The 23371-nt window shown below is 41.3% G+C and overlaps 1 protein-coding gene across 2 annotated transcripts in view; it reads right to left on the bottom strand.

Annotated features, from left to right (window-relative positions):
- Window positions 1–23371, bottom strand: part of LOC124300384 (neuroligin-4, Y-linked) — a 221928-nt gene that overhangs the window by 188120 nt on the left and 10437 nt on the right. The window lies entirely within an intron of this gene.

Here is a 23371-nt window from a genome sequence, read left to right on the forward strand (position 1 = left end):
ATTCGATTACTTATTTATGCTTCGCGTTCTCATTTCTCACACTTTACCTTTCACCCAAAAGAAAGGAGTGAACACTGTTAGATTAATGAACCACATTCTATCTACAGTGCATTTTCCTCTCTTCCTCGATACCAATTAGGATTAACCTAAGGCTATTTTTCTGAATTACACAGGTCGACAAAGAAATATACGTATGTATACGTATATATATATATTTTATCTTTCATCAGGGGCAGTATAATGAGAGCATGATGGGAAATTACGTTTGGGCTTCGATACGAGAAAGTGCATACGAAAATACAAGAAGTACGAAAAATAATAATTTTCAAACTTTGTTTATCAATTATTTTACAATTGTAGTTTATTATCGATTATTATTATTGAATAAAAGTCATATGAACGCAAAATCCAAGTTTGTTTAATTGTTATTTACAACAAATGTTTGAGAAAACAAACAATTTTTCTTAAAATCAAAATATCCTTCTGGTTTCTACAAAAACAAACTCAACCTAATAAAACTATTTTTCGTTCATTACTTGCGTAGAAGAAATCAAAATTAGACATCTTAAACCCATACTCAGTATTCGTATTGACCGGTGTTATTTAAGAAAATCTTTCAAACCTTAATATCGAACATAGCTTTCGGATCGAAGAATACTACAGCCTATAAATTTTCCGAGCTCATTCCGTTCCGAATACAATAAGCTGTGCATTTTTTCCCTCTTCTGGTTTATTATCGGTTAAAAAAAAAAAAAGAAATCTAGTATCGAAATCATAAATAGCTGATATTAATCTTCCAATAATCTCGTTCTTCGATATACAAGCGAATTTGTTGGAAGGTTCTTCATCAGCTCCCGTGCTCCGAAATCTTCCCTTCGCAGACCCGATTACAGAGGATCGTTCGCCGAGGAAACTCGGTGTGTATACAAACTTGAAGCCATAATTCCAAGGGACTTGGCGTACAGTTTGAAACAAATCTCGATACAGCCGTTGTGGACCGTGTTTCAGAAATCCCAAAGATAAAGGAGAGGCATGGGCTTATCTCGGCGGGTGTTTTGAATTCAGCAAAGACAGCGGTTCTCGGTTACAAAGCGTGGAAATTTCGCGAATTGACCGTTCCGCCCTCCGGGGACTTCGCCCCTTCCCTCCCCCTTCCCTCCCCCCCTTCCCATCCCATCGCCACCCCCCGCGCAGTTTAACTCTCGAGCAAACCTATAAATTGAAAACTTGATAGCAGCTTTCGAGTCCGTTCTGTCCACCCGCCGTTTTCTAGAAAGCCACGCGCTGCGCCGCCTCGTTGCCTGACCCTAACGGTCGCTTACTACTTGGCCGCCGGTTCGAACGTATCGAACGCCTGCATTATCACTTGGACCGAGCTTCTCGCGTGTCTTGGCGAAAGCTCCGCGCCGCGAAGAGTGTGTGAGAGAGAGGAAGAAAGAGAGAGAGAGAGATAGAGAGAGAGGAAGCGAAGTATGTAATCGGAAGAAGGTGGGAGTGGGGGAGCTTTTTTACTCGGTCCAGTATCGACTGCTTACTCTTGTTTCGTATATGGAAGATCTTTGATCCTTGCAACGCGAATAAAATTATTTTGCACGTTGTTTACATTCGCATTGCATGTATCTTTACTTTTTTCTTCACCCTCGACGATACGTGGAAAGTATTGGCTTTTGGTCGAATATCAATTTTTCGAATTTCGACAAATTCTTACGTTTTCGAACCGATTATTGAAATAACGTCAGTCTGTCCGACAAACTCCCGCGATGAAACTTACAACTGTTTAAAAAAAAAAAAAAAAAAAAGAGAAAAACAAAATGATGGACATGAAAAATTGACGTGTCCCGTTTAATTTAAATCCCCGATTCCCGGTACTACCGGGGATGAATCGATTTTCATTGGTTTACCGACAAACATATACTTCTTCCTCCTTACTGTTCTCTCAAAATATATACGATTACGTTTATCCCAGATTATATGTTTATGTTTTAATAAAATGCGCATATTTTGTTTCTTCGAAATTTCTTTCAAAACTCTTACACTCGTCCGCCAAGTTCTACGCGATTTCAGATTTTTCGCTCGGCCGTTTTCGAGTTGTTGAAAATTGTCGCGAAAATCGGTGTTTTACCGGTGTGCATGGAACGCTCCAAATTTCACGTACCAACCAACCAGCCGACAAAAAATACGCGCGCAGTAACGAATTGCTTATATAATAACATACGTATATAAACTTTGACCTTTTAAACCAACCGCGCGTGAATTCCCGATGGAATTGAGGAATCGAGGGATATGGGAGCACGCGGTGCTCGTTCAATATCCAAGGGCGTCGAGCGCACAAGCTCATCTCCTCCCTTTCCCCCCTCTTTCTTTTCCCTGCGAGCCAGAAATTCAGATCGCACACTAACCAGATGCACCAATCGAACGCGAAGCGAGGCTGCCAAGCGCCGCCTGCAAGAAGTGGAATTATTTTTGTCTAATATTTTTCACGGGCTGAACATTTCTCGTTTATCGTGTAGGTTAAGAATTACTTTGAATTGGAAAGTCGAACAGGAATTCGCAGCAGCGTTTTCAAAAAGCCGAGTGAAAACGTTTAACGTGTAATAATTTAGTCGGCACTTCGGTTTGGTAACGGTTTACGGTTAAGGAAAAACAAAAAAAAAAAAAATACTTCCAAGTAAAAGAAAAGTATATTTACATTTTTTATTTTTAAGGAGAAGAAATAGTGCAAAAACTTGATTTTATCCAACACAAGAAAATAATTTTATACTTTTAAGACGGATTGCAACTTGCTGTATGAGATGTAAATGAAATTTTTCATCTTCCAGAACAGTTTCACTTCTCTGGTACAAAGAATAACTCCCGTTCCTTGTTTCAAATAATACTAATTTCAAAAGTATCCAAATAATATATGAAAACAGCAGCAGTCTTGCTATTTTTTTTTTTTTTTTTTTTGGCGACTGATTTTTTTCGCGGAAAGAAGAGTAATCTTATTTCGAATGTGAAAATTTGAAATTTTGTAGGCTTTGTCGATTAAAACTAGGTTAGGCGTGTTCGTATATAATAGAGGAAAAGCTTGCGTCTGCAAGAGCGACGCCCGATTCAAATAGATACTAAGCAAATATATATATATGTATATGTGTACGTATGTACGCATATATGTATATATATATATGTATAAATATATATGCATGGTTTAGGTCGGAGTCCGCGTAGCGCTAAACTCTCCGGTTGTATGCGTCCACATGAACCGTACGTACCCCACTTACGTCGGCAAACGCCTGACGGTAATAATTGGTATGAGCAAACCTCGTGAGCGGAAGTAGCAGAACCAGGCGGTTTCATACTTTCGCGTAGAACAGTTCAAATAAACCGGTGCCAAAATCGAGGAGGCTTCCAACTTCCGTTCAACGATTAGGAAAACAGTTTTCATTTCTCAAACGTTCGCTGACATGTTTTAAGGGGTTTTTTTTTTTTTTTTTCTATCGCGGAAAGAATTTAAACACAGAATTCAAATTTTTTTTTTGGCTCCTTGTTCAGTAAATAATTATTAAACAAACTGGAAGAACAGTTTTTTCGTGATAAGTTCCATCACCGTGAGTCAAAGTTGGAGTCAAATGAAAGAGTTTTAAAAAAATTTTATGGGAAACAAGAAATTTATAAAAATTTTTTTTTTCTCTTTGAAAAAATATATAAACTGGGAGAAACGTAATCGTTTGTGCAGAAAAATTCATAAAAAAGAAAATGTACAGGTTTGTTGGTTAAACATTGAGAATCGATTTATTTTCGCTAGAACCGGAAGTTTAAAATAATGAGCGGGACACGGCGAGTTTTCATACCTATAATTTGATTGTAAAATTCCGCTGAGTTGCAAATTTTTTTCATCCAGCCATTTCCGAGATCATCGCGAAAGTTTGTCTATATATATTATCGAAATATATTACAATAATACAATCTAACGAACGAAACGTCGGAGATTTGCGAAAAAATATAACGTATCTTGACCCAGACGATTTATTTGCATGATTCATGGAGTCGAGTGTTTTGGAAGTTGAAAAAGAAAAGGAGCTTTCAACGAGCGAAAAGCTTTCCAGACCATTTTGGCGCTCAGTTTTTATCAGGACAACGCATACATAAATTTGGTGTAAAGAAAGAATAAGAAGTCGATGAATAAAATTTTAACCAAACTGTTAGAAAAAAACGTTGATGAAAACTTGGCAGGCATAAATACGCCCTGTTGAATTTGCGATTCAGCCGGTTTGACAATGGGAGAGCTTTAGGCGTGTGTAACGAAAACCAATAATTATTCATTCTCTCCGAATCCTGCAGTCACGTATAACGGCGTGTATCAACGCTGATATACCGGCAGGTCAATCCGGACAGTTTCGACCGTATATCTACGGTCCACCATGCGCGCTGTAATATTTAGTGGGAGTAAAACTCGGTGCGGAAAGGAGAGAGAAAGTTCGAGCTTCCGGAATCCGGAATTTCAAATTTTTCAGTGGCGAGTCGACGAATTAGGCAATTTTGTTAAGTTTCTTGACTAAAAATTGACACTTTTTAGCAATATTCACAGTTACTAGGTAAAAAGCTCTCTGATATGCGTAAATGCAAAAAATATCGGAATCACAAACGAAAGCTTAAACATACGTATAGATGCTTTGTTTCAAATCGCGTAGAGATTAAGTTTGAACATCTAATAGATTCGGTGCATTTTAGTATACGACGACTCATTTCGTTCGGGAGTTCGTTTTCTCCAAAGTTATTGCGATAGATTTTCTTCTCCAACTAAGAGAATCTACTAGATTTTCGAAGCTCATTGAAACTAATCATCGATATCCAAAATTTCGTTCATAATATTCCGCCATCTTCCGTTTTAATATTTTTCACACGATATTTGAATATTGAATATCGAACAATCATGTCTTAATAAATGCTGTACGATTCATCGATTAATCGACAGCTTCGATTATTCGTTTTTTTTTTTTTGATTAATCAACGGTTTCGGTTAATCGTTTTTCCAAATCTACGATTTCGATCAATCAAGTAATCAAAGTTGCCTCGTAACAATTCTGCAGGTCAGTCGGTATGGGAATCCAAACGTTTGATTAATCGAATATTCGGAGAAACGATTAATTAAAATCGTCGATTAATCGTTTGATTGGAAAAACGATAAATCGATTCATCGATGAATCGACCGAATCAACATTCAATCGCACAGTTCTACTCTCATTAAAACTCCGTCCAACCCTCCTAATTCTCCCCTTCCTAAATCCTCTCTCATTTCCACACGACGACGATTATTGAACAAAAAAAAAAAATTTTTTGAATTATCTTTCAAAATTCTCCGATCAAATTTCATACGCAAAGGAAGAAATTCTTTTTGAAACGATACGACAATAACGATCGCATCGGGGTTTAGAAACGGGGGCCGAGCTTAGTCGTCACGTGCAGACGTCACTCTCGGCGAAAGGATGGTTGAACACGGGGGTGAAAAGGGGTGAATCCACGACGTTGCTTGACGGGGCTCGAGGGGTGATCCTGACGAGTTAAGGGCTGGTCGCAGGTTTTGCCGGATGAAACGTGGGACGCGGGAAACCGGCGATACGCAATCAGCCCTCGTGTCATGCCTGCCTGAAAAGGAGTCTCTCGTCACGCGTAGGTATAAACTGCGTAAACCAAAATATTGACCTCCGCATCCTCGGGGACAGATTTTTCCCCCTTTTTTTTTATCCCGGTTGATCCGCGTGTCGCGGAGCTTAACCGACGATGAGTCGCGGTCTGAAATTTCGTTCCATAAAAAAACGCACCGGTTTTTTCTGGAATGTTCGGCTCTGCACAGAGAGAAATTTTTAGTTCCGGTTACCGTTCGGTCTTTAACTATTTTCATTTTTTACCACAATCGAAAAATATAGTTCTAGGTATAAAATGAAAATTGGAAAGTTTAGTATCCGTTACTATTCTTTCTCGTTACGATCGCTGTTGCTAGATTTTCTTGCAACTGTTGCGAAAATTTAACGCTTGTGCGAGAACAAATTGACGTTGAAGCTTTGTTTAGCTAAAAAAGTAGAGTAAACCTCAGAAACTGATTTTGCGTTGCAATTACCAAAAAAGTATCGACGATACTTGTTTTACTAAATTCGTTTTTTTCGTTTTTTTCAACGATACTTGTTTTACTAAATTCTTCTAGTTACTGTAACGAATGAAATTTTCCTCAGTGTGGTGTTTCGAGTGATCGACGGGGATCGAGAATCCTTGTAGATGGATCTTCCGCCCTTCCATCGCATTACAGGAAACAAAAGTAACGGGCGGGCTCCAGAAAACAAAAGGGCGTATTAATCAATCAGCCATTCCTTACAGCCCGAATTCCGCAATTCCGAGTCGATCGACTCGACGGTATTAATAAACCACTGTGGTGGCCTGGGTGTGTATAGGTTACATGTATGCGTGCGTGTGCGATGTTTATACACGCACGTGTGAGTATGCACGCCGTTGGGTAGTCAATAAAAATCTACGATTCCGCAAACCAATTCCGCGAATCATTCCGCGGAGTCGTATTTCGCGATTATTCCTCAACCCTGACCAATTCCAATCAAACTCAAGCCCTCTCTCTCCGTAATTCCGACCTTCTTTACGTGTATTTGCTCGATTTATCGTGCGTATAATTCACGGTGAAAGAAATTTGGCAACCGAATAGTACAAGAATAATCGATACCGTTTTTTTTTTTTTTCACTTTTGTATTTCCAAGTCAAGAATCGTTACAGATCGAACTTAATTAAAACGCGTTTCAACTCCATTTCTCATGTCGTAGCTTAAGGGGGTATTGTAGTCCAGAGGTCTGGATATCGAAAGTTTTTTTGGACTTGACATAGAAAAAAAAGAAACATATATTTTCACCATCCATTTTATCTGAGAATTTTTATTGGCGTTTCAAGAACTTGCAGTTGAATTTGCGTATAAAAAAAAGAAAAAATGGTAATCGAACACGTTATGGTTAAGGTGATTCATCCGAAACAGAAAAATAACAAATTTTCTTGATAAATAAAAATATTGCTATAATCCGTACCAAGTTGAAAAAAAAATTACGACAATGGCGACTGTTTGAAGAGAAAAATTAATTTTTTCACTACATTTGAAAAAGTTTTTTAATTTTTTTCAACCGAAGTGACAGTAATTTGGCAATGCCCATGTCAGGGGGTATAAAGGGATATGTACCGAAAGTCAATACTAAATTTCGAGTCAATCGGTTGAATAGAACTCGAGATTTTATATCAACGAGATGTAAAAAATGTAAACGCGTTCAAAGTTCATAATAATAATAATAAATATATAAATAAATTTCTTAACTTTTGCAAATTTGACATCGGCTTTGGGAAAAAATATTCTTAAAAGACGTAGCTATAATAACATGCAAAAAATGAATCGATTTTTTTTCATATTTCTAAGCTAAAACACCCCCTTGATCCGTTCACTTAAAAATGAAAATAATAACTCGAAATGCCTTGATTTGACCAAAGAAACACTTTTTGGACGATTTTGATATGTGTTGGACTTGCTTCAGAATTTCAGTTTTATTTTCATCAAATTTTGCGTTTCTCTCGCAATGTGAGAATAGGTCTGAGAAAATAAATAGCGGCGATCGATGTCTCATACCCTTGACAATTATTTAACATGCGGTATATTTCGAAAAAATCGTAAAAAAAGAGAATCAAGATTGCACGCTTATAGACTATTAAAAAAAAAAGTGAATGGGTTAAGAGACATTTCGACACTTATGGGCAGGTCTGACCAAGCGGGAATGCACGGCTACAACTGTAACCAGGCTGCAGTTGAAACGTGTGTGCCATTATATACAGGTTGAATAAGAGGAGAAAGAATTGCAGCGGTCCGTTGCAGCGGTGCACTTAGCGACCTGGAACCTTTCGCCCTCGAAGCGGTGTCCTCTGCTTTTCTCTTAGGTGCACTTGCCCGAAAGTCGTTGATCCGGAACTAAGCGGTTTAATCCGAGGGTCAAAAGTCAGGTTGAAAAAATTGATCAAACCGTAGAGTTTCGAGGTAAGAAACAGAAAAAAAGAAACGTCTGCAAATTTCGATACAGGTGTCTAAAAACTGGAAATCCGACTTCTATCCGTAAAGAAATAAATGCAGATAGTATAGATCTTTCTTTGCGGTTTATAAAAAAAAAAAAAAAAAATTTTTTTTTACGTATACTCGAATAGTTTTCGAGTTGCTGCAAACGACGAAGTGTCTGGGTCTGAATCGCGTGAATAAAGGCCTCGAGTTCGTTCAATTGCACATTGAAAACCGGGCTTAAGGTTGACGAACGGAATGGATGGCGGGTAACGAGATATAGAAGGAGAGTAAGAGGCACCATCGGCGAACCGTGAATTCCGAGCGAGTTTAACCGGAGGTTCGAAATGGGCCAGAAGGGAGTAAGAATAGAAAGAATAAAAATAAGAGGGGCTTTAATCCACCCCGTAATGCGCGGAGCAATCCGCGCCTCCGATCGAGCTGATCTATCGGGTCGTGGCCGATTTAAAGATCGCTCGTGACACGTAAAGTCGCGAATTAGAAACGGCGAAATGAATATCAGGGAAGGAATAAGATCGAGCGGATGAATGATGCATGAAGATGCGAGAAGATCGGGGGGTGAAATCTCGGTCCATCTGTTACGGCGTCCCATCCTGGCGGCCACATAATCGAATATCTGGGATCTGAAATCCGCCCCCGTTGAAACGCTGATCGAATTACCGTCCCGCCGGTTTGACTCGTTAATCGAGTGAGGCTCCCGATCAATTGGTTCGAAAATTTGACACTTTCCCGGCCTGAACGTCTGCTCGTCTCGCGACGTTGATCAGCATTCAGATATTGAAAGATGAAAGTTAATCCGAAGCCCCTCGCTTCCTCATTGATCGTCGCGGGTTTGAGAAATGAACAGGGGAGGATAAGGACGGAGGTTGGGCGGAAAAAGAGAGGATGGAAAAGAATGAAAATCACCCAGAAGAACGAAGGAAGGAATAAAAGAAAGTTGGAAGAAAAAAGAAGGAAAATAAAAAAAAAAAAAAGAAAGAAAAAAAGAATCAGGGGACGGGGGAAAGAACGCCGCAGGGTACGAGGGCACAAAAGATTTCCGATTTGCTTCAGCAAGCCATTGCGAAGCGCCTTTGTCGCGGCCTTTTTACGGTTATCCACCGGCCGACCATCAAGCGGCAAAATTTTCGATCGGAATTAATACTTCACGGTTGTAAATCGAATGTGACTGAAATTTGCAAAGCCCCACTTTCGAATTACCGAGAAGAATCGGCTTGCTTACAGTTTCGATTAACCAGACTGACTGGTAAAGGTCGCGGGGTCAATTTTTCTTCTATTTGACAGGATGCATCGACCGTTTTAAAAAGCTTAGGGACGTTTTTCAAGAACTCACAAAATTAACTTCAGGCACTTTGCACTTTGAAACGACGAGCTTGCGTTCACGCGATTAGTCAACATCACGAAATCTTACAGTCCATTTTTCTTTCAGACTTGGAAATGAAAGTGAAAATTCCAGACGGTGAAATCTGTTTATCAACATCTAATGCAAATAAAATTCTAAAGGAGTTAAATTTTTCAATGTTTTTTGCTAAGCTTTAAAAATTGCGGCAGTACTCATTGACCACCAAACAGTTTCTTTCGATTCTGGAATACGTGGATATCATTCGAATATGTTGCAAACGCTCTTCAGCATCTCGGAAAAAGCTTAAGGCATTTAGAAACTTGAAGAATATTGTATTCCTCGTGCCAATATAGGCAGAATTTGCAATTTTGCACATTCTACAATTTCGGTTATCTGTTTAAATTTCGTGAAAATAACAATTTTCACCCATTTCCCACAGCGTATTGTCTTGTTATTGTGAAACGATCAACGATTTCAAATCTTGAAGAACGTTGTCAAGAATCACTGTAACAGCCTGCTTGGATTTAGAAGGATTACGAAATAAAAAAGAACGTGCCGCATATACTTTCCTTCACGTTGATCAATATCGATCGAACGGCGTTCTACGTAGCTTGACGATTCTGAAACGTTGAAGAGAACCTTCTTCAGCGTTCATTAATAAGCCAAAACTCGCGGCTTCTCCACCGCCTTCTGAATTAATCATAGGAAAAGCTCTGATTCTTATCAAGCCCAGTCAGGCTTCGGGGGGTTCCTCGAAGGGCGGGCCGATGTGTCCGGCAAAACCCGAAAGCCGTCGTAACGGAGGGAATGGGCCAGACGGTAGCGTTGCGGAAACGAGGTTTCTTTTACTGCTGCACCTTTTAGCGGTGGCCTGGCTCCCTTTCCCTCTCGGGTCGGAGCGGTTGAACTTCCCTGAGTAATAACGAGGTTAGGAAGGTACCGAAAAGCGTGCAATATCGGGACTCCCATCGGCGGCAAGGCTGTCGTCCAGTCGGTCCGCATCCCTCGGGATACGGGCAGCGTCCGCGTGTCCATCATCTCCAAGCGGTTAGCCTCCGCTTGCGGAATTGCTTCCGTTCCGGTTTGCCGGCCCGCGCATTGTCGCTCTAAAGGGACCCGAAACGCCCCGAGCCATTCTGGCGGTACGTGTGGCCCGACGGAATGCGTAATTCGTCATCTGGCAACCGTAGTTTGCGTTTTACTGGCTAGAAGCACCGGCCGTGGTTCTCCCCCCACCACCCCCTTAACGGCAGAGTTTGAGACTTCGAAAACGGGCTTCAGACCCGGCAGCCACGCCTCGCACTCCACAGACCGAACGGAACTCCAAGTATCGCGGTGCCGAGGAAATCCACCAGCTGTAACACACCCTGAGTTCATCGCACGTGAGGCTTCACGCGCTCACGTTTCCCAGGACAAGGTCAAGCGCCACTCACGACGAAGGTACTCGAGGTGTACTTCGGTGATTGTCCTCAATCTGCGATACACTTGGTACATCGGTGAACACCGGACATGTATTTTTTTTTCACGTGCCAACTCGGTCGTTAAACGGGTGAAAACCACCCTCAGGTTTACTTCCAACAAACAAGGAATACAACTTCTGACGGTGAAAACACCGTGCAATAGGTTTCACCCAATTCAAAAATAATTCCATAATTTTTTCAGATTTTTATCTCAACTCTAACCAGTGCTCCAAAGAAGGTGGAATCCATTAAACCCTTTCAGGGACACATCGGATCTCCCCAACAAATTTAGATGAAATTTGTTACAGGTGAGTATCCTGGGTCACTGATTACGAATCTGAACTCAAAATTTGATAATTCAAAGTGGCAGATTCAATATGGTGGACCAGAACCCCAAAAGTCAGCAACCTAGAAAATCCCCGAGTACCGAGTTTTATCGAAATCAAATGACTTTTCGGATTTCACTCCAACATATTTTTTTTCGGGGGGCGAGCCGTTCGAAATTCAAAAATGACCTTTCCAACCTCAGAAGAGTCTCAAAGAAGTGAGAATATGATAAAAAGGAACTAGGATGGAGTTATCTGGTTACCAAGTGACGGTCCGTGTTAATCGATCGGATGCCTGGAGTATTTCGAGTAAATTTTATACCCGGGTCGTTCGGTTCTCCAATACACATCTTCGACCCCTTAACAATACTCTGAGAAGTCAATGAGTCTCGAAAGAGTGGAGAGAGCTGGGGAGTTTGATAAGTACTCGGTTGTATAAAGTGCCACCCGAAGAGTCGGAGTTGGTTCGTTTTAATTGCCGGATTTTTTATCTACGTAATATCGCACGTTTATCGCCTCGGGATGGGGATGGGTATGGAACGAGGGAAGGAAGGGGGTAAAGTAAGGCGAAGCGAGGTATAAGTAAGAGCTCGGGCGAGTACGAAGGTGTAATTTTTGGTAGTTAAGCATAATTTAAAAAGTTTTTGCCGGATTAAAAGTGGAACTGCAGGACCATAACCAGAGCCGCGTTAGCGTTCTCCTCTTCTTCCAGTTTCCACCGGTCGAGACTTCCCGCAGGCGGTGTAAGGTAAGACCGCATTCATTCCGTTCTTCCTGGGGGTGCGTTTTATTTTTTACGCGACACCTTCCGCCCTCGAAACTCGTAGGAACTCTTCTTACCTTCGGTTTTTTTTCATACTTTTTTCGTCCTCATCTTCCTCGTCTTCTTCTTCCTCTTCTCTTCTACGTTCAACGACTCGCTCGGGACCGTCGACAAAAAGGGATTTAATAACACAGTTGAATATCGTGCTTAAATTACAATACCTGCCCACCGAATCACGGCAGTCGCCAGGATTTCGCAATGAGTTTTCCTTTCCGCAGTAAAAGAAAGCCGTCGAGCTTCTTTCACTTAGCGTTTTCACTCCTTCACCTTATTATTACCCCTGTGTAAACGCGCCGCCGAGAAAGACTGCCGCCAGTGTTTTCTACACTATCAAATTTCCAGCACTGTCAAGCTCATTTCTTAAACGACTCCGACTCTCGCTCGAGTTTTAAAAGGGGCCTGAATTTTTTCAATTTTTTTATTCACGACTACAAGACCCCGCCTTCTTATCCATTGTCCTTCTCTATTTCGAACAAGGAAACACCCACAAGCTATTCCTCTCACATTATCACACGTCTTGTACCTTTGATCGCTTGAATCGAATCTAGGATAAGGAGATGCACTTAGATCAATGTCCATACGTTGAGAATAAGCTTGCACGGAATGGATTTTCATCTGCTGCGTTTTAATGAAACGAACACTCCGTTAAAAAATGCAAGATTTCTTATTTCTGCAGGGCAGTATCGCAACCCATCAAGGTTCGTCATGACGTTGTAATGAATCGCTCAACGTCGCCTTTGGTATTTCCAACACAGGTCATTGTTTCCGACCAAGAAAACGATGACGCGTAGTCGACATAAACGGTACAATGTTTAGTTCGTAAAAAGTATCGCAGTCTGAGTGATGGTAATTATCTTCACCGATTGCACAATTCCCTTGACAGAATCAAAAAGAATTGACCCTGAGAAAGCCTTTTTCTACCAAATTTCACCATTCCTGTCACTTTTTCTCGTTACAAGAAAATGATTTGGCAAATGCCTTTGAGATGGTTCCAATGAGTTCGGAATAGCGAGGATTGCAGAGGAGTGATTAGTGGAAACCCTTTGTCCGCGTGGTCCTTCCTCGAAGGTTTTCCAATACATCGAATAGCTAAATTATCTGATCATCTTGAATCAGATATCGGTTGTCGAGAGATTCCGACGGGGACGAAGATCGGCGGAGAATTGAGAATATCGGGATTCCCCGAGTGGAGGAGTGGAGGAGTGAAGGGTGAGTGATTGATACTTGGTCCGGAGAGCTCGCGTGGTGGAGAAACTCGAGTAGCGCTTTCGCCGCTTTCTCTCTGGCGTCTCGAGGAAAGGATACGACCTGGAGAATTAGAGAGCGTTACCAATCTTGACCACGATAGAGTGGACCCAATATCTCGGCGCCGTTGAACCCGTCGGCAAGTTATTATCCATCTCCCGATAAGCAAGGAAGAGAGAGAGAGAGAGAGAGAGAGAGAGAGAGAGAGAGAGAGGGGGGGAGAATTTCGGGTTCAATTTCACCCCCAAAAATGCCCAAGAATATGGCGAATTTATCTCCGACTAGGGAAGCGACGGTAAGGATCATACCGGACCCTGAAATTGGAATTTCTGATCGCCGCTCGTGCGATCTTTCGGGTCTGATAAAGAAGGCGAGTTTATTACCCGGGAGACTCGGGTCTAGGGTGAAACGATCGAGAATTCGCCTTTACCCGTAGTCTAATTAATGATAATTACACTAGAGCCTCGGATCTCAAGTGTAAAGATTAACGGAGCCGGAGATGAAAGGGCGGGGAGGGGGAGGAGGCGGATTGAGTGCCGCGAGGGTTGGAGGCCTTTGTTTCGCCCTCTCTTCAAAAGAATCGGTAAGTGCCTCAGCCAGCGTCCAAAGACGTTACGAGGGACTCGCGTCTCCCGACTCGTCTCCAATTAAGGAGGTCAGCATCCACGTCCCACCCAACTTACCTCGGCGTCTGGTCACCCGTAACTTGACCTCCAGCCGACGGCCCTTCGCCCTAAGCCGACGGTCGGTGGCTTGCCGACGCTTCTGAGATCACTTGCGCCTTTCAGCGTAATCACGGAACTCCCGTGTCCTTGTAATTATCACCTGCACAGATTCGATTACAACCCCGCGCTGCACTGGCTCGAGTAGCTTCGAATAGTCGAGACTTCTCGCGTAACTCTTTTTATTCTATACCGTAAAACATTGCGGCGTTAAAGTTGTTACAAATTGGCGGTTGTCGACTGCTGCTGAACAATTTTTAGGTAGCGTTGGACTTGCATCGAATATAGCTAGATTGACACCGAATTATAGTCGACGGAAGTTCACGCCACATTTTTCTCGTAATTTGAAGGCCTTTTCAAATCCTATACAAACGTAATTTTTTCCCGTGAGGTTCGGGACTCTGAATGGTCAGGCAAACGCTTAGGTCAAGTCGCATCGAATTGAATGTTCCAAACTTTGAACGTTGAAACTCCGCACGATCTGAAGGGTCAAAATCTCAAACGGTCGGATCAACCACCGGGTCAATTTGACGGCAAAAATTTCAAACAGCGAAGAGATTGCGAATATGAAAAAGTGTCTATACTCTCAAATCACTGAAGGGATAAATTTCCAAACGATGAAATGAATTTCGATGATACGAAGTTTCGACAACTTTGATGTTTTGAGTACATATTCGCAAAATGATGATCAGAATTTCGCCATCCCTGACCTTTGACCGGCAACAATTTCTACACCTACGTCCAGTGCCACTTGGCTTCGATAACAATCCAGAGGAGTGTAATGAATGTGGGTTGGCACTAGAGAGGCAGAGGATTGCTGCAGGGTTTGGGCACGGATTGTGGAATCGTAAAAACGGTAGGTAGGACAATTCGGAGATAAAACGAGGCTGAGCTTCTAGGAAATCCCGTTAATGTTGCTACGTGCCAAACATTTTGCGGTTACCCAAAATTCACAGACGTGATACTCAGCCGTTCCTCTCCTTCTTCTGCTTTGTTTCCCTCACCGCAAGAATTTCCGTATTTATACGACTCGACCTCTTTTTTTTCTATGTGTAAAACACACGTACTGCGTACGCAAAACATACACGGCGTGCGGATGAAAAAAAAAAAAACATTTAATTTGTATCATCAAGTTCTTCTCTGGAACTCCGGCGAATTCGCACGGTTAAAAGAGACAAAAAAAAAAAAACAACCATCCACTTTTGAAGGCCGTACCCGTTTCGCAAAATTAGATCCTACAAGCTGTATACCCTAAACGTACGATGAACAAATTTTCACGGTCGTAAGTAAATTGCCTCTCGGTAAGACAAAGTGAGCATAAGATTAAGCTCGTTTTTGCATTAATAAATACCTTGTTTTTTCCCCCCTTCGTCTAGATAAAATGAAAATTTTTTTAATGGAATGTAGAAGCGAGTGAAGTTTTTTTTTTTTTTCAACTTCTACAACTCGACAGATAAATTCTCTCGCGATACAATTCTCTGTTACGCTTAGCGACGGGAATTTTTGTATTGTTTTGACTGAATCCGTATATTGCCGAAACTTCATCGAGAGCTAGCGTTTGATGATGAAAGAAAAAAAAAAAAAAAAAATTTGTTTCATACGAAAAGTACTGAAGCAGCGAGAAAATAATTCCCTGACAGCAAAAAAGCTCGCAATGCGTCATATGAGAGGGGGAGGGAGCTTCTCGCTTGATTAAAACAGTAATTTCTCCAGCGTTCGATATTCAACAGTCAATCACACGCGTGATTACCATTCCGAAATACCGAAGGGGAGGGTTTGGCGCGTAACAGATGTCGGACTTCTGTTCATAGTTGGCGAAAGCAAGAGCAGACGCACAAAAAAAGCTCTCGTAATGCGTGACAATCGGAGGGTTGGAACTTGCAGATTTGCCGTACGCGCCAGACACGCCTCGGTCCCTCGTTTATTATAGTTCGGCGAAAAAGTTCAGTCCGCAGTTTTGATATTTGCGTGAGAACCCGCCTCAATGGTATAAAAGTTGCGAGTATTGATTGTCATCGACCGATATCCGGAGAGTCGAATTACCATTCGTTATTTATTAGAACGAAATATCTAGATAAGCATATATTTTAATAGTTTTACCAACTGTGGTTCGACGAATAAAGAATACTTTAGAGTAACGATGGAACAAGAAAAAAAAGGAGAAAGAAGGGTTGAATAAAAAAAAAAAATAAAAAAACAAAAATCAACTCAGATGTCAAATTAACGATTAAATAATATGAAACTTACAGAATTGTTCGAGTTGAAATTTCTGACGCTTTTTTCTCAATGCCTGAAAATCTATCCTTCCAATAAAATCCGACATGATTTACATCAGCCGCAAGCTCTTTAATTTTTTACACCATTAATATTCCAGATGTACCGAAGCTTTCGTACTTATTATACAACTGATAAATCACGATAATCGCAAGGATCGACAACGCGCGTAGATTTTAACTTTGACCATAAAATAGTATAAATTCAAATCTGAATCTGGATCTGAGTCTTGTGTTAAAAAGTTTTCTTTTTACCCTGCGGCGAACCAACGGCGACGATTGATGGGGTTGACGAAAAAAACCGTGAGAATGAAATGGGCGCGGTTTAAGATGATATCGCGAGTCTTTGAGGATATCGAGCTTGCGGGCTTTACGCGATACCCAAACCGCGATCACCGGAAGACTCAAACCATGTTTTTCCATAATTGTGAAACAATCTTTAGCCGGCGATCGGCGGATTTGTACACGTATACATGTATACATGAATATACACACACACACATGTACAGGGTGATAAAATGAAACGGAACCTGAGCAGCGGCCGTTTCGAGTGCCAGCGGACGACTGCACGCAACTCGGAGCAGCTCTGTAATCATTAGACGGGATCGAGGCGAAGTTTCGTTTTCACCCCCCGCCCCCTCCGTGTTCCTTCGCTTCCCTTTCTTTCCCAAGTCCAATATACATGTATACATATAACGTACATACGAATATGCATGAATTTTTTTCTCTTCTTTCCTTCCTCACTAAAAACCTCATTGTCCCCGGTTGATATTTCAAAGAACTTCCGTCCCTACCCGTCCCCAGTTTTATCGTGTTCCCCGATCGTTATAATAATACCTGCGGCTTCGATCCCCGGTTTTTCCTACCCTCGATCCTCTTATTTCCCATTTCTTTCCCCGGGAGAAATACGTCGGTGCGTGTAATCGGCGTCAGCTCACCCCCAACCCTCAGGGAAAGTCACCGGGCGCGGTGAAACGGCGTGAAAATTTGCACGCAGAATCCAACCTCGAGTTTCGTACGTGATACGACGAGAGTCTTCTTCGTTTCCCAATTACTTTTTGTTTGTTTTCTCACCTGCCGCGTTATACTCGAATCTATAGAACGAAGTAAGATTGCGGAAAAAAAATGCGTTCTTTCCTCGTGTCAATTTTTCTCACATCGCTTGTGAACGATGAAGAAAAAGGTACGTACGACCGGATGAAAATTTTTATAATGGTTTCACGGCCTCGACCGAATAGCAATTGACTCGTTTTCGTATTAAAAAGTGAACGCCTCGTTTTTCAAAATCTCACCTTTAAGCGTACGTCATTGAGAGCCGTAAAACAGGCCGTTTTCTCCAAACATTATTTCCGGGGTTACGAACAACGATGGACGCTTGATTTTTTTTTTTTTTTCTCTCTTTCAATTCGAATCGTCCGCTTATCAGCTTTATCCAAATTAAAAAAAAAAAAAAAAAGTCATTCAGCTTTACCGATCAATAATTTATTAACAATAACGTGCAGCATCGGGCACGATGAAGGTCGTCGAACTTCGGAAACTATGTTTGAAAAAAAGCTTCCTTTACGCCTCTCGAGGTTCCCTAAGCCCCGTAATGCGATTACAGTACAACAATGACGATTCCATTGATTATAACGGGAGAGAGATCGACAGGGGCTTTAAGCTGTTTCCACGCTTACCGAATATCAATATACAATATCGCGTCTTCGTAGACAACGGGAGGGAAAATCCCGTCTAGGAGAGATCAAGCGTTGACAAGCAACGTTCCGAAGCAATCAAGAGACAAAGATAACGATAACGGAAGCGAGTAAGTAACTTTGACGCGTGACGCGCGTGAGCTTCTCGGAACGGATGAAGCTCGAATGACGGCCTCGGAAATATTCATGCAGGTTTGAGTGGCGCGTGGCTCGCTCGAGGGTTGAAAAGGGGCTGCGCGACTATCGGTGATAAGTGCCAGCCTAGGAGACATTCGGAGTCGTGATTCGAGAGCTCGGAGGTCGTGGAGAGGCGGCAGCCGACACGGTTATTTCCGAGGACTTAGTTCGGACCGGAAAGCAAATTGTTCGGGTTATAAGGACGGTTCGCACGCCGGTTCGACCGAGCCTTGAGCTTTCGACGAGTATCACGCCCGAGGCGAAGGTATCGTTCAGGTAGATGCGATAAAGGAGCACGATTCCGCTAACGGGAATCAAGGATCTCAACTGGACTTCTCGGATTTAGGAATGGGGAATTCATCCTCTCGCAAGGAAGATATTCCGGATCGATATCTTCGATTTCATATCTTTTGTAATATGTTACGGTAGACTAAAAACTAAGTCACACCATTTTTTTTTTTTTTTTTTCTTCTCTCATCTGTCGTTAAGCATTTGAAAGGGGGTGAAACCACCCTCCGAAATAAGCCGCGTCGATGGGCGATTTGGCAGTTTTTTATTTATTTATTTATTTATTTTTTTTTTCCATTGAGAAAATTACATTGTTCATTTCTTGGAATGTTTGAAAAATAAGAATGGGTGAAAGTGTCGAATCACCCCTTGGCGTGCTTTACGTCGGAGGGTGGTTTCACCCCCACAAATTACTTAATGGCAGATAAGAAAAAAATAATACGTTTCGCTTAGTTTTTGGGCTCCTCTATTATATTACAAAAGAAATAAAATCGAAAATTTTGTCAGATGCAGAGTTCTTATCAAAACTTTTCTACGTCGTCGATATAACCGAAAGCCGGACGAATCGATTTGGACAAAATTTTGTCCATCGGTTCGATTCGTCGTCCGTCAAACCGTTCGCACGTTGTAAGAAGAATCTTCTCATCAGCCATTTCTGGCGATGGCGAAATGCGAGTATAAAAGTATTCGCTCAAGAAATTCCTATTTTCGCAAACAACGAAAAGGTCTTTCGGGCCACTTGATAATTCGCCTCGTTCCTCCCCCTCCCAACACTAAATTTTCCCGCCAGTGTCACGTGACCTCCTTTCCAAGTCCCGGCGGTCTCTCCTTATTCGATCCTCCAGCGCGAGTCTGCTTCTCGGCCGGGGTTACGTGAATCTTAATTAACGCCGGTGAGGAGCTCGAGGAACGGTGAGCGAGTGCCGAGATATCGAGTAGTAGCGTGGATAAATATCGTGTGCAAATACCGAATGGGGCTGCTGGGTTATACGGTTTTATTAACGAGATGGAAGGGCAAACCCTTAATTTACAGGTGCGCCTCAACGACTCGGTTAGGCGTCAACCCCACGGGGAAAGAAAACGGAGCACGGCTTAGAAATATCGCTCCTGACTCTCGTTTTATACTCGCGAAATCTTTCATTCCTGTTATTTGAATTTTGTTAACGATATCGAGTAATTATTCTCAACGTATCAAATCTCTTCGACGATATTACGCGACGGCGGAAATTTTAATACAACACTCCGACCTGTACTTTTTTGCAATTAATTTAACCTCCAAGAACTTTGCGATGTCGGTTTAACTTCTGTGTTGATTTTCATGTATCGATGTGAATCAATTCGTGGGTTTGAAATTTTGATCCTCAGTTGCGAAATCAGGTGGATATAAGATCTATTCGTCACCTTAAGGATGAAAAATTATTTCCAGAATTCGCGATACTCTTCGATTCTACACTGAGAAAAATTTCATTTGTTACAGTAACTAGAAAAATTGAGTGAAACGGGTATCGTTAAACAAAAACTGTTTGAATATTGCGCTATCGTCGATACTTTCTTGGTTGTTGCAACGCAAAATCAGTTCCTGAGGTTGACTCTAGTTTTTTAGTCAAACGAGGCTTCAACGTCAATTTATCCTTGCACCAGCGTTAAATTTTCGCAATGGTTGAAAGAAAATCTAGTAACAGCGATCGTAATGAGAAAGAATAATAACGGATACTAGACTTTCCGCTAACAACTAGAAAACTAATTTTCATTTTCTACCCAGAACAATATTTTTCGATTGTGGTAAAAAATGAAAATAATCAATGACTGATTTTCGATCGAATAAAAATAGCAAAAAATTGTGAAACGTACGGCGGTAAGGATTTTGATCGGATATTGGGAGATGAATTTCGGGTCTCTAACAATAAGCGATCGATTGTCGGTTTCGAGTGGCGGAGGTGCATCGGACCGTGTCTTGAAACTAATGTCGAACTTTTGAGTGATCTGCCCATCTTCGAAGATCAAACTCCTCGAGGAATTTCCCGCCGATGTTGTACACCTGACGTGGATACTCGTCGAGCTCCGTGCAGTATATTGGTACACTTTGTAATATAACAGGGCAGGAATCCCGCCGAGGTGGGGTAATTTCGGTGATCAAGGATGCGGGTTTCACGAGCCGGAAGCTGATACACAGCCGCTCCTACACGTGGTTCAGAAATGCGGGCAATATTATCGGGCGTGAAGCAATTATTATCACATTATTAATAATAATCAGGGTACACACACTCCGTTATAATATAACGCGATCCGTCCGTAATTGGATACCTGGTTACGCGTTGCTAAGTTATAAACGATTCGGCCGAGATATTGCCGGTGAAAATTTCAGCGAGAAAAATACCGCCGTATAATATCTGCGTATATTATCGTGTGTAATTAATTAAAACACCGCCGTGAGTAAATTGCTTCGATATTACACACATCGGTAATTTATAACGGGACGAGGACGAATTTCGAAAAAGTCATCACCTGCAAGCTTTTTCATTATTCTCTGTGAAAAGTAATTTCGATTTGAAGATACCGAACGAACCAAAAAAAAAAAAATAAAAAATAAAAAATAATCGATAGTCAAATGACGATTCACAGTTAGCGTAAAAAAATAAACAATAAAAAATAATTCGACGCTGAGGGAGAGCGATGATTCTTATCATGCGACCCGTCGAGTCACGTATGACGAAGAACGTAAGTTCTACTTCCGGGTTGCAACGAGGCTGGCTGGGCGTGGATTAGACCGTTCAAGGAGGGTAAATGCATTCCCCGGGCTCGCGTTACGGAATTTATGGGAGAGCGGACACCTGGCTATAAAATAACACTTCCTATTCAAATCGGCAAATTAACGGTCTCTCCCTGACATATAGATATTCTTTGTTCACCGACGTTCCTCCACTCGCCGCGAAACGAATTATGGCCCCTCGCCGAAAGGACACGCCGAGAAATTATCGTCTCGAAATTAGGCTATTCTATTTTTTACCTCATTGCTTGTTTGTTTGTTTTTTCTCGACAATTTTTCAATGCGTACCATCACTTTATCGTTTTTCATATCACACGTGCGTGAAACGTGTTCGATTAGCAAGGTCATAAGATCAAGGTTTAAAGTGTAAAAGTGAAATCAATCAAAATTCATTTTCCATGAATAAATAAATCCATCGTTGATAGAAACGAGAAACCAAAGGTAACTTGCAATTTTCTTTTCTTTTCTTTTGTTTTTTCTCTTCATCTTCTTCAACGCACAAAGAGTCGCGAAATACGAAACAACATCTTGCTAAAATTAGGACGAGATTAACCTGCATCATCAGCATCGGCAGTGAGGTATAAAAAATTGTATGAAACTTCGCGGATGATTCAACTTTGGCTTATTTTTATCCCAGGGACTCCGTAACAGGGTAAAAAATTCTCGTAGAGCTGTTTCAAGGAGCCGCGGGGAAAGAATGAGAAGCGGAAGAAAAATCGCGGAGTGGTGGTAAGAAACGGAGAAAAAAAAGAAAAAAAAAAGAAAGAAAGCAAGAATGAAAGGAAAGCAAAAAGAGGAAGGATGAAGAGGAAAAAGGAAAGGATACGACACAAGGTACGAGGTATAGTCGAGACACTCTTCTTCAGCCTTCCGGAGATCCTGTCTGTAACCCCATTACAGGCTCACTTCAACCTTGATCATTTTTTTTTTATTCCAAAAGCTACGTCGGTATATATTGTACGTCAATCAATTCCACTCAGAGTCACTCGATTCTTATCCCCGATACAACGTGGCATAGAAAATAACACAGGATACTCGATCAGTGTACGGATTCTTTTTAATTTTTAAACGATCCAAGTATAAACGTGTAGGTACTTCGGAATACGGAGAAATCAAACCACGAGTATTTTCACCTTTTTAACGATACTTCCGAAGCTTACAGTCGACACGTAATATTTTATTGTTTGATTTTTTTCCACCTCAAGTTCGAAAAATGCAACCTCAAACCCTTGGTCTAAATTTGGCAATTGCTACGATCAATCTTCTCGGTAAATTCTAAACTTTTTTCCATTTTACATAAATTTTACCGTTTGAAAGGTTGGAGCACAAACAGAATCTTCCTTTGTGGGTTAAGGGGTTACGTATACCTGAGCGGATGAAAAAAAAAAAAATGATTTTTCCAAAAGGTTCTCATTCGTACGGTACGTAATATCCTTCCAGTGTCTATCCTGAAAATTTTATAAAGAAATTCGCAGTAATGCTAAAGTTATAGCGTTTTGTAATCGACTGGTCGAGCGGCGAAAAGGGCATTAAAGAAGGAAGAACGAGGTTGACGCGGCAAAGAAAAAAAAAAGATCTAATGGAAGATCCGTCATATGGCCCAGGAATCGACGATTTCGTGTAACTTTGAAATAAACTAGTTATTTCATACTAAAAATTTTAAGCGCGTCTTTCTCGAAACATTGTTTTTAAAATCGGTACCGGAAATATCTCCGCGATTAGCGGACTGATCGGGATGTAGTTTTGTACAGTGATGTTTCACGCAATAATTTAGTACTTGTCGAACCGTTTTTCCGATAGCTGTCATAGTTTTTTTTTTTTTTGTTTTTTTCATTGTAAGTACAAGTACTGAACAATTTTGAATAAAAAAAAAATCGAGTGTTTAATTCCAGAGACTGCCGTGACGCGAACAAATTTAATTTTCAACTTTCTACAAGTACAAGTTTTATCTATCCAGTGCAAGAATTTTTCATTTGTTCTTCAGATAAAAACAGTGGAGGCAGGTCCGGTACCACAAACGCCATCGACAAAAACAAGTCCCAAGAAAACGACTGTAAATTTTTCACCGTTTGTAATTTTCCAATCAAATTTTCACACAATACAGATAAGATGTCATACTTCACAAGATTGTTAAATAAAATTGAGTTTCATACACGGAGAAAATTCTTAAA

The sequence above is a fragment of the Neodiprion virginianus genome, chromosome 3, assembly GCF_021901495.1.
Source record: "Neodiprion virginianus isolate iyNeoVirg1 chromosome 3, iyNeoVirg1.1, whole genome shotgun sequence".
In the NCBI taxonomy this organism is placed as follows: domain Eukaryota; kingdom Metazoa; phylum Arthropoda; class Insecta; order Hymenoptera; family Diprionidae; genus Neodiprion; species Neodiprion virginianus.